We start from the raw sequence: 9,918 nt of genomic DNA on the forward strand, positions 1-9,918 counted from the left end.
TTGTTGATTAAATTACTGTCTATATCATCATGAATTGCAGATTAACATATTCTAGGATTGAATCACTCATAATTTCAAGAATCAATTCATGAAACTTAGGGTTTTGCCCAAGTTTGGGGTTTTGACTAATTTGAAGAAATGAAAGGTCTAATGTGATTAGAAACCTATATAATTAAGAATTATGGCTATTGGGAATATGGCTAGGGTAATTTCACCCTCAGTTTCAGGTTTAACCCATATGATTCGTTAGGGGCATTTTGGGTAATTTTGCCCGAATCAATTCTTCTTCCGATTAGTTGGTTTGTTGTTGTCATTTTCTTACTTAGCATTGCTAATTGTTAGACTACAAGAGGTCAGAGGCATTTTGGAAAGGCAAGGCTCGGATTTGGCGGTTCGTGGCACCAGTTCAACATCAAGGTAGGTTACGACTTTTCTTTCGGTTGGACTCAAATTAGTGAAGCATATGTAGGAGTTAGATATTAACGGGGAAAGCATGTTAGGCCTTCAGGTGTGGAGTTGGGATGGAGTTCTATTAGGTTGGTTTCCGTTGATCGTGGCTTATTGGCCTGTTATTGTGATTAGGCTTGTTGCCTTATTTGCTGTGTTGTGATACATGTTTGCATTCATTTCTCTCTTGTTGTGTCATTTATCATTAGGGGACAGGAAGGATAATAAGAGTAGGCTTGAATCGTGATGTATACTTATAAAAATACACGGTTGAAATTTTGATTATGATTCACTGTTGATGATGATATCATGCATGGCGTACATTCTCATTTCACATGAATTTTGGATATTGAATTATGACCTGATACTGAGGATGATAAATGAGAAAATAGAATATATTGGTGACACAAGGCCTAGTCATGAGGAGTATTTATCATGTTTGGAAGTGAAGGGTTGTTATAGACTCTCTATGCTGACCGAACTGATTTGTTGATTCATTCCATGGTTGAGTTGATTTATCTAAGTCTTGGTATGACTTATGGCATTGTGACTTCTTTTACCTTCATTGTTATTTGAGTGCATTGATTTACCATGCTTACACTCATTTCTGCATTCATACATTCATACGTGATGGAAATAGTTCAGAATTGAATGATAAAAGACTTATGGTATCTATGAAAGAAAATTATTTAAATGCCCGATGGGAAATGGCTCGGGGTGGTGTGATATGATATGATATGATAAAGAACCTCAGTGGGCAAAGATCCGGAGACTCGTTACCGTTAGGCAAAGATTCAGAATGAGTGGTACTGGACAACATGGGCCCCCCGCGGGTCATGACTATTATACGTACAATGCCATTAGCATGTGTGTACAGGTTTAAGACATTTGGCCAGTGCATTGGATTGCATTGAAAATTATTACATTTCATCCTACATCATCATACGACTCCTTATTTCTGATTTTGGTATGGTTTTTTGTAATATTGTTGTGGTATAGATCTGATAATTAGGGTCTGAACGAGATTGTGGATTAGTGAATCTACCTAGGTTTAGGTATTGGATTTGTGATTATTGATTTGAGATTATTGACACTTGATAGGCTTGTGGTTTAGAAGTTTCGCTTAGGCTTATGACTTGGAAAGTGAGTTTTTGTATGACGTTTGTGTGGGTGGAAGTCCTTGATTATTATGATAATGTGATTTGTAAGTATACGTGATAGCTTATCTACCTACTTGTTGATTTCTTTCTTCATATATGTGAACTAATTGTTGTCGGCCTATGATACCTACCAGTACTTGTTGTTTGTACTGATGCTACTCTTGATGTACTCTTTTTTTGTGTGCAGAGTTTGTTATTAGTTCCATTTTCCGTCCTTCAGAGGGATCCGAGTCTACTTGACAGGGATTTCAGGGTGAGCTTATGGGCTAGATCCGCAACCCGGAGACTCTTCTTTGTATTTCACTGTCTACTTTGTATTTCTGAGACAATATTGATATTTGATATTTGTACTTCCTATCGGACTTGTATCTATGTAACAGTGGCTCTTGTACTAGTTCAGACCAGATTTTGGGTTATTCTTACTTCCACACTTATCATTTATATAATTTGAATCCGTTAGCTAAATCATTATTTATTTCCGCATAATTCTTATAAATGACTATAATGATTTGGGAATGGTTCGGCTACCTGGGAGGGACAATGTAGGTGCCCTCACGATTCACAATTTGGGTCGTGATAAGTTGGTATCAGAGCCCTAGGTTACCGGTCTTACAAGTATAAGAGCCTGTCAAGTAGAGTCTTGCGGATCGGTACTGTCACGACCCAACTAGGGGGCATGACGGGTACCCGGAACTGACTACCGGGCACCACTTATCATGCTGACTATCCCTCCCATCCTGAATAGATATAACTTCTCAAAGATATACTTACTATAAAATAATCACCAACCAACCCCCAAGAACATGCATATATGCATAGGCCCATAAGGCCACAAAATGATGTACAAAGTGTATGCTGAAGAGGTCATATAGCATCTATTACCCACACATGAGTATCTACGAGCCTCTAGCTGAAGTACTGAAATCATAAGGATGGGACAGGACCCCCCCCATGCCCAAAATATGTACACAAAAGAATATTACAAGAAATGGCAACTCCGGAGTAGTGGAACACTCCTTCAAATCTGCTGAGTAAGCTCCTAAACATCCGCGTCGACTCCCTGTCTACCTGTGGGCATGAACACAGCGTCTATACAAGAAAGGACGTCAGTACGAACAATGTACTGAGTAAGTAAGGCATGTATATTAACATAAATAAGGAATAAGAGAACATGAGATGAAGAGATAACCTGTAACCAATTGCCTCTTAAGGTGGAATCATGCATGCTAACAAAGAAAGAAACATCATATCATGTATGTATATATATATATATATATATATATATATATATATATATATATATATATATATAAACTTCCCGACCATATAGGTACGGTGTGATCATCATCAGCCCGCGTCCGGGGTAAACATCTCAAGCCGCCCACTAGTGGTGTCTGCCCGGCCAATTAGGCACAGTGTGATAATCATCATAGCTGCCCACTACGCCTGTCGTAGTAGTGACTGCCCGACTAACTAGGCATGGTGTAACCTTACATATACATAATCTAAAGCAGGCATGAGAGCTCAAGTAAAAGCTGTAACTCTATCGGAGTGACATAAGGTCGGAAACCTCTGATTACATTATGGAATAATCGTCATCACTAGGTCTCACCTTGAAGGAACTAATATCATGAGGTGAGATAACAATAAGAAGTAACATCAATGAAATCATAAAGATAAGAATATCAAGCTCATCATTATCATCATCATTATCATGGAACATATCTCATCTCTATCTTATAAGAATCATTAACTTTCATCTTTGGAATGTAAGAAAGTCATGGAAATGTAAGAAAGGAAATCGTAGTAGAGGAGTCATGCCTTTGGAAGAAAACGGACTACCCTTACATACCTTTACATCTCCTTAACGACTAAGTGCTCTCTTTCCAAGCTCACAACTCTACATTCAAGAGAATTTGTACTAAGGTTAGATATTAGAAACACGCTTAAGTTTAGGCTAAAACAACTATAGGCTAACGAAAATTGGGCAGCATTTCCTTTGTTTCGACAACTTTCTCCATATAATAAACAACTCCCAAATAGCAATAGCAACACCCATAATACTATAATCAATAAACTTCTTCAAGTTAAACATTATTCAATCCTCACAATTCTCTTCCAAATCATCCACAACCATGACTACAATGCAACATCATATTCATTTTTCACATAATGCTCCCTCAACGACATTAGCTTCATTCATAACAAGATTATACTCATCTCATGCTAAGAATCATGACTCAAATGAACTTACTACTCAAAATACCCTTACTTCCATATTTTGGGCTCATATTCTACTTTCTTCTCTAATCCAAGTCTTTCAACCACTCAATACTTGTAATAACATAAAATAGATGTAAAACTCACCTTTAATTATGTAGGAATGACCCTGGATGAAGATACTCCCCTTAATAAAAACCCTAACTTCAATACAACAGGAATTCTTGATCTTTACAAACCTTAGTGAGCATCCATACATTTGATTCTACCAATTCTTGGTGTTTAATCCTTGATTTGTCTTGGATATGTGTTAATATAGTGGAGGGAATATATTAGAGTTTTCAGAATTTGTGGAGAAGGTGGGATATGAAAAACAAGAACAATGGTCGTCTATTTATAGCTGGGACTAGAATATTCCAGAGAGGTAGTTCGACGAGCGGGTCGACGATCCATCGACATGTCGACGGTCCGTCTACTTGCTCCGTCGACTTGCGCCTGCAGGTCACCAATTGCAGAAACATATTGACGGTGCACAGTGACGGTCAGTCGACATGTCGATGACCCGTCGACACTGACTGGTGTCTGCAGAATTTCCTGAATCAGTTCAGATTGCGTCTATTCGATTTTTTCAACTTCTAACCCTGTAAATTACCGGGAATACCTGTTGGTACATTTGTACACAGGGTAAGGCACTTTCTACCTTAACTTTCTCCAACGAGCTTTCTTCTCTCTCCACAAATGTCTTTGGAATCTTAATTAGAATCACTAAATATCCCTTCTTACTTGTAGGGACATCATATATACCTTAACTTGCGTTAGTCTATTCATCGCACAACAATCCAAAATTCCGAGGTGTAACAGGTACGATGAGCTCCATACTTATCTGCGAGAGGCTATAGGACATTTAGGAAACTTCTAATTCTTTCCCTCTGTCGTGCTACTTCATTCAAATTGGTATCTAATCAATTCCAATTGGTATCTAAATTTCCTTGTCTTATTCTCCCATGGATGGTGGGAACTCGTCCCCAATTTCTTATGCGAGTGGTTTGATATGACATGGAGTGGTAAAGTGCGAGGTGTGTTATTATGATGCGGGTGCGTGATCCAAGTTCATTTTTTAGTTATGACTTGAAGTTGCAGTAATGTTGGGTTGTGGTTAAGACTTGTTTATCGTGGGGGATTTTCTTGAGGAAAGGGGGAGATAGTGTAAGGGACCACTTGATCTCTACGTTTTCAGCGTTGGATTGCTCGGAGCCATAGAAATGGATTTATTGGTTAACGAGAATGATCTGCTGGAGGTATGGTTGGTTTGGGGAAAGTTTCAGCATTGTCAAATGTATTATGATGGTTAGGGAATGAGTATAAGTTCAGTAAGGATCAGCAAATTTGGCAAAAGTATATTGATCGCGCGTAAGAAAGAAGAGAAGGTGGGAATAAGGACATGAACGATGATTTTTATGGGAAATGAGTAGCGAAGTAAGATTTCTTAGGGTATTTTGGTATGAGTACCTTTCACGTCAATGGGACTGAGGCGTAAGGAAGAGGGTTTGGATAGAGTAATCTCCACTATTAGGAAGGGAAAAATTAGTATCTGCCGTGTTTGTCAGGATAAGGTTGCAATCAGAACGAGAGTGGATTTTTTATTTGGTTGTGCAAAGTTAACTTGGGCTTCGACGTGACTATATTCTAGTGGTTGTGGGTTCGTCCAGGGAAAATATTAGTGGTTCTAGATCGGAAGGAAAAGTTACTTGTGACAAGTGGAGACTTAATGTTACACCTCGGAAAAGTTTTCGTTGATGCATAGTGAATAGACTAACGTAGAGCACGAAGTATACGGTATTTAGATAAGTAAGGAATTACATTTGATGACCTTAATTAAGATTTCAAAGACGTTCGAGATAAGGGAAGAAAGTTTGCCAAGAGAAGGCAAGGCTTACGATAGGTGTCGAAAAGGAATTACGAGTAACGAGTTAACGAGGATTTAATAATGCTTTCGAGAAGAGTTATAACGTCCCTTAGATTGTTAATGAGGTGATAAATGAGTGCTAAGAAGGTTCCATAAGGATTGGAGATCAAACGAGTCGACGAAAACGAATTTCGGGAAACTGGGGATTATACGGCCAAACATACTGGCCGTATAAAACATACGGACCGTATGTTGGACCGTATAATCAGCCAAGAATGGAACCCCTCTCTGGACCAAATCTACGGCTAGACATACGGTCAGTATAATTTATACGGACCGTATGTTGGTCCGTAGAACTGGTCGGGGTAGAATTTGGTGTATTTAATAAGGGATCCAAGTTTCATTTCATTTCATTTCGCCTATCACACCCCTTATATCTAAAACATCTCTCTACATTTCTTCCACAATAATTCAAGAGATATTAGTGATCAACAACATAAACTAAGTGAATCAAGTGTAAGAAACCCATTAAAGATCATCCAAGTCAAGAAATCTCATTGGAGATGAACTAGGGTTTTGGCTCAAGTGACGTATTTCCACCCAAAGCTTGTTCCTACAACATCTAAGGTAAGATTTATGGTATTTCCATGTTGTTTAAGGTATTTGAAAGTTGAAACACTTGGATTGTAGAAGGATATAGAAAAGTGGGTCATGAATGTGGAAATAGTGCCATTGTGAGTAATATCTTGAGTTGAGTCATAATTCTTGATTTGTTGTGATATGGTTATGTTATAAATGATGTTAAGAACATGGGATGGGCATTGTATATGAATGAACGTAGTCGTGTGTTATGACTATGGATATGGGTGATTGGAAGTGAATTGAGAAATATGGATAATGTGGATAAATAAAGACTATTGTTATGATATTATGAATGTATTATTGATGTTTGGGAGTTGATATATGATATGGAGGAAGTCGTATAAATAAAGGAGATGCTGTCCAATTTTTACTAGCCTTTGTCACGTATGCTAGCTATCGATTTTCTAATGATAGTATAACTCTAATGAAGGTTGAAACGTGAGCGTGGAAGGAGAACGTGCAAGTGTAGAATAGTTGAACGGGAAGGTATGTAAGGCTAACCCTTCTTTCATAAGGCATGGTTCTTTGGCCAATCATCTAAATCTTCTATAAGTCTATGATGTCCTCCAAATGACTCTATCTTCAAAAGCTACTAAGCTTATGATTCTCGATATGTTACGATTGTACTAAGTTCCTCATATGATGAGTAATCCTATAAGGATAGATGTAATGAACGATGATGATAGTGATAACGATAATGACGACGATGAAAATGGCAATGATGCTAAAGATGCTTATGAGCTATTATGTATATTTATCTATGTATGACTATTATGGAACCCCGAGCTTAGTAGGCTGGGTAGAATATGTATATATTTATGTAACGCGCACGCACCTCTGCAGTTGGGTACGGGTAACCCTGAAGCCTTGGTAGGGCCAGGTATGTGTAACCCTGAAGCCTTGGTAGGGCTAGGTATGTGTAACCCTGAAGCCATGGTAGGGCCAGGTATGTGTAACCCTGAAGCCTTAGTAGGGCCAGGTATGTGTAACCATGATGCCTTGGTTGGCCAGGTATGTATATGATATAAATATGTATATGACATAAATATGTATATGATATGGATATGTACATGATATGGATACGAGTATGAATACGGACATGATACGAATATGAATAAGAATAGGCATATTAATACGATTATGGATATGAAATGTAAGTGAGTACGGATATGAGTACGGATATGAATACGGATGTATGTACACAACCTCGCATTAGAAATGGAAAGTCCCTATGAAAAGCAAGTAAGTGCTTATGACGATGATTCGACTATCTCCCATCTTATGCTATTTCTTATGTTGTTTATTATGCTTCTATATTGATATTGATCATGCTTTACATACTCAGTACTGTCACGACCTGACTAGGGGCCGCGACGGGTACCCGGGGCTACCCACCGAGCACCGCTCGTTCTGTTACTCATCATACTTATTATATACCCTTTTATCAAATTTATACTCGTCATCATATCATATAGGCATAAATGTATAAGTATAAGCTGCCCGTCCATGTAGGTATGGTGTAATAACAAGTAACCTGCGTCCAAGCCTCCCGCGTCCGGGGTATAAGCTGCCCACTATAGTAATGTGTATATCTGCCCGACCATATAAGTACGGTGTAATATCATCATCATATGCTCATCATAATCTACTCATCATAGTGTGCTCATCACAATACATGCATGAAAACTCAAGGACAACTATACTTTATCGGGGTGACGTAAGGTCGTGATCCCCCGATTCCATTATGGAGCATTCACAAACATCCTGCCTCACCTTGAAGGAAGTAATACGTAAGGTGAGTGTGTACAGAACATAACATCATCGACTTTATGGCACTCTGCCTCACCTTGAAGGGACAATACATAAGGTGAGTGTCTACAATACCTGACATACTTAACTTAATGGTATTCTGCCTCACCTCGAAGGAAATAATGGATGAGGTGAGTGTATACAACATACGACATCATTAGCGTTATAGGAACGTCATAACATGAACTTTAGAGTCTTTAGACTCAAGCTTATCATCATTGGACTCATAACATATCTCTTATCTCATATAACTATTCATGATCATAGACTCTTGACTTTCCGGGATATATAGAGAATTTATGGAGAGAAAGGAGAATCATACCATCGGATTCATTCCATAGAAAGAAAGGACTAGCCTCACATAGCTTTTACGTTTAGCTAATTTATCGCTAGCTTGTTCTCATTTAATGCCCACGTTCTACCTTCAAGAGAATTCGTATCGACATTAGCTAACAATTATAAGAACGGACTTACTAACGCTAGAGAAAATTGGGCAGCATTTCCTTTGTTTATACTACTTTTCCCATGTTCTATATCAGCTCCCAACGTTCATATCAATATTCACAATATTGCAACCAACAATCATCATTTATCACCATTTACCACAAGTCACCATTTCTCTTCAATTCCTCCACTATTATGGTTATAGCTCATTATCGCGTTTCCTCACACATAATACCTATTCCATAGTCTAAATGTAATTTATAACGTATTCACGATCACAACATACCAACGTTCATCATTCATCCCAACCACTATTCAACAATGACACTATTCACTCATTTATGACCCATTTTCTATGTCTTTCTACAATTCAAGTGTCTTAGCCTTCCAATACCTTAAACAACATGGTATGGTCATGAAACTTACCTTGGATGATGGATGAACAAGCCTTGAATGGAAATGCTCTTCTAGCACCAAAACCCTATTTCACTTCCCTTGGGTTTTCTTGAAGTAGATGAGCTTTTACTAAGTTTCACACACTTGTTTTCATGGATTCGAAGTGGTTGATCTTGGATTTCCTTTGATTTCTTGTGGACGAAGAGCGGAGAGAATATTCTAGAGGTTTCTATGACCAAAAATGGTGAAAATATGATTTTTGGGTCGAGTTTGATCTATATATAGTAGTCCAGAAAATTCTGGACCGACACAACATGCGGAAAGCTTTGCTAGACGCAAAGCGTGCTTTGCGAGCCGCATGTTGTGTTGCAGAACACACACAACACCAATTTTCACTGTGACACTTTGCTGTGCAACTGCGTGGCCGCAAAGCGTGTTTGCTGATCATATGTTGCGCTGCAAAGTGCGCCATAATGTGACATTTTACCTAACTTCCACCTATACTTAAATCCGATGATCCGACGAGTCTTAAACTTTCCCGAGGCTTACTAAACATGGTTTTTCTCCATCATAGACCCAAGATGGACATATCTATCCCCATGGTCTCGAAAAATTTATCCTACTTCCCAAGGCTAGGACAATTAGAATTCGGCGAAACTTAATGTATGAAAATGAGAGGTGTAACATTCTCCCCCCCTTTTGGAACATTCGTCCTCGAATTTTAAACACTCGGGAATTCTACAAAAATTTCGCTAGAGTTTCCCCTGTAATATGGCACTACCATCCTGTAACAACAACCCATAATAATATTGCCTTACAAGGCTACAACACAATATCAACACATCTATGGCCACACACGACCAAAAGTATGAAAATAAAGTATACATACCTCAT

The sequence above is a fragment of the Lycium barbarum genome, chromosome 3 (assembly GCF_019175385.1).
Source record: "Lycium barbarum isolate Lr01 chromosome 3, ASM1917538v2, whole genome shotgun sequence".
Lineage (NCBI taxonomy): Eukaryota > Viridiplantae > Streptophyta > Magnoliopsida > Solanales > Solanaceae > Lycium > Lycium barbarum.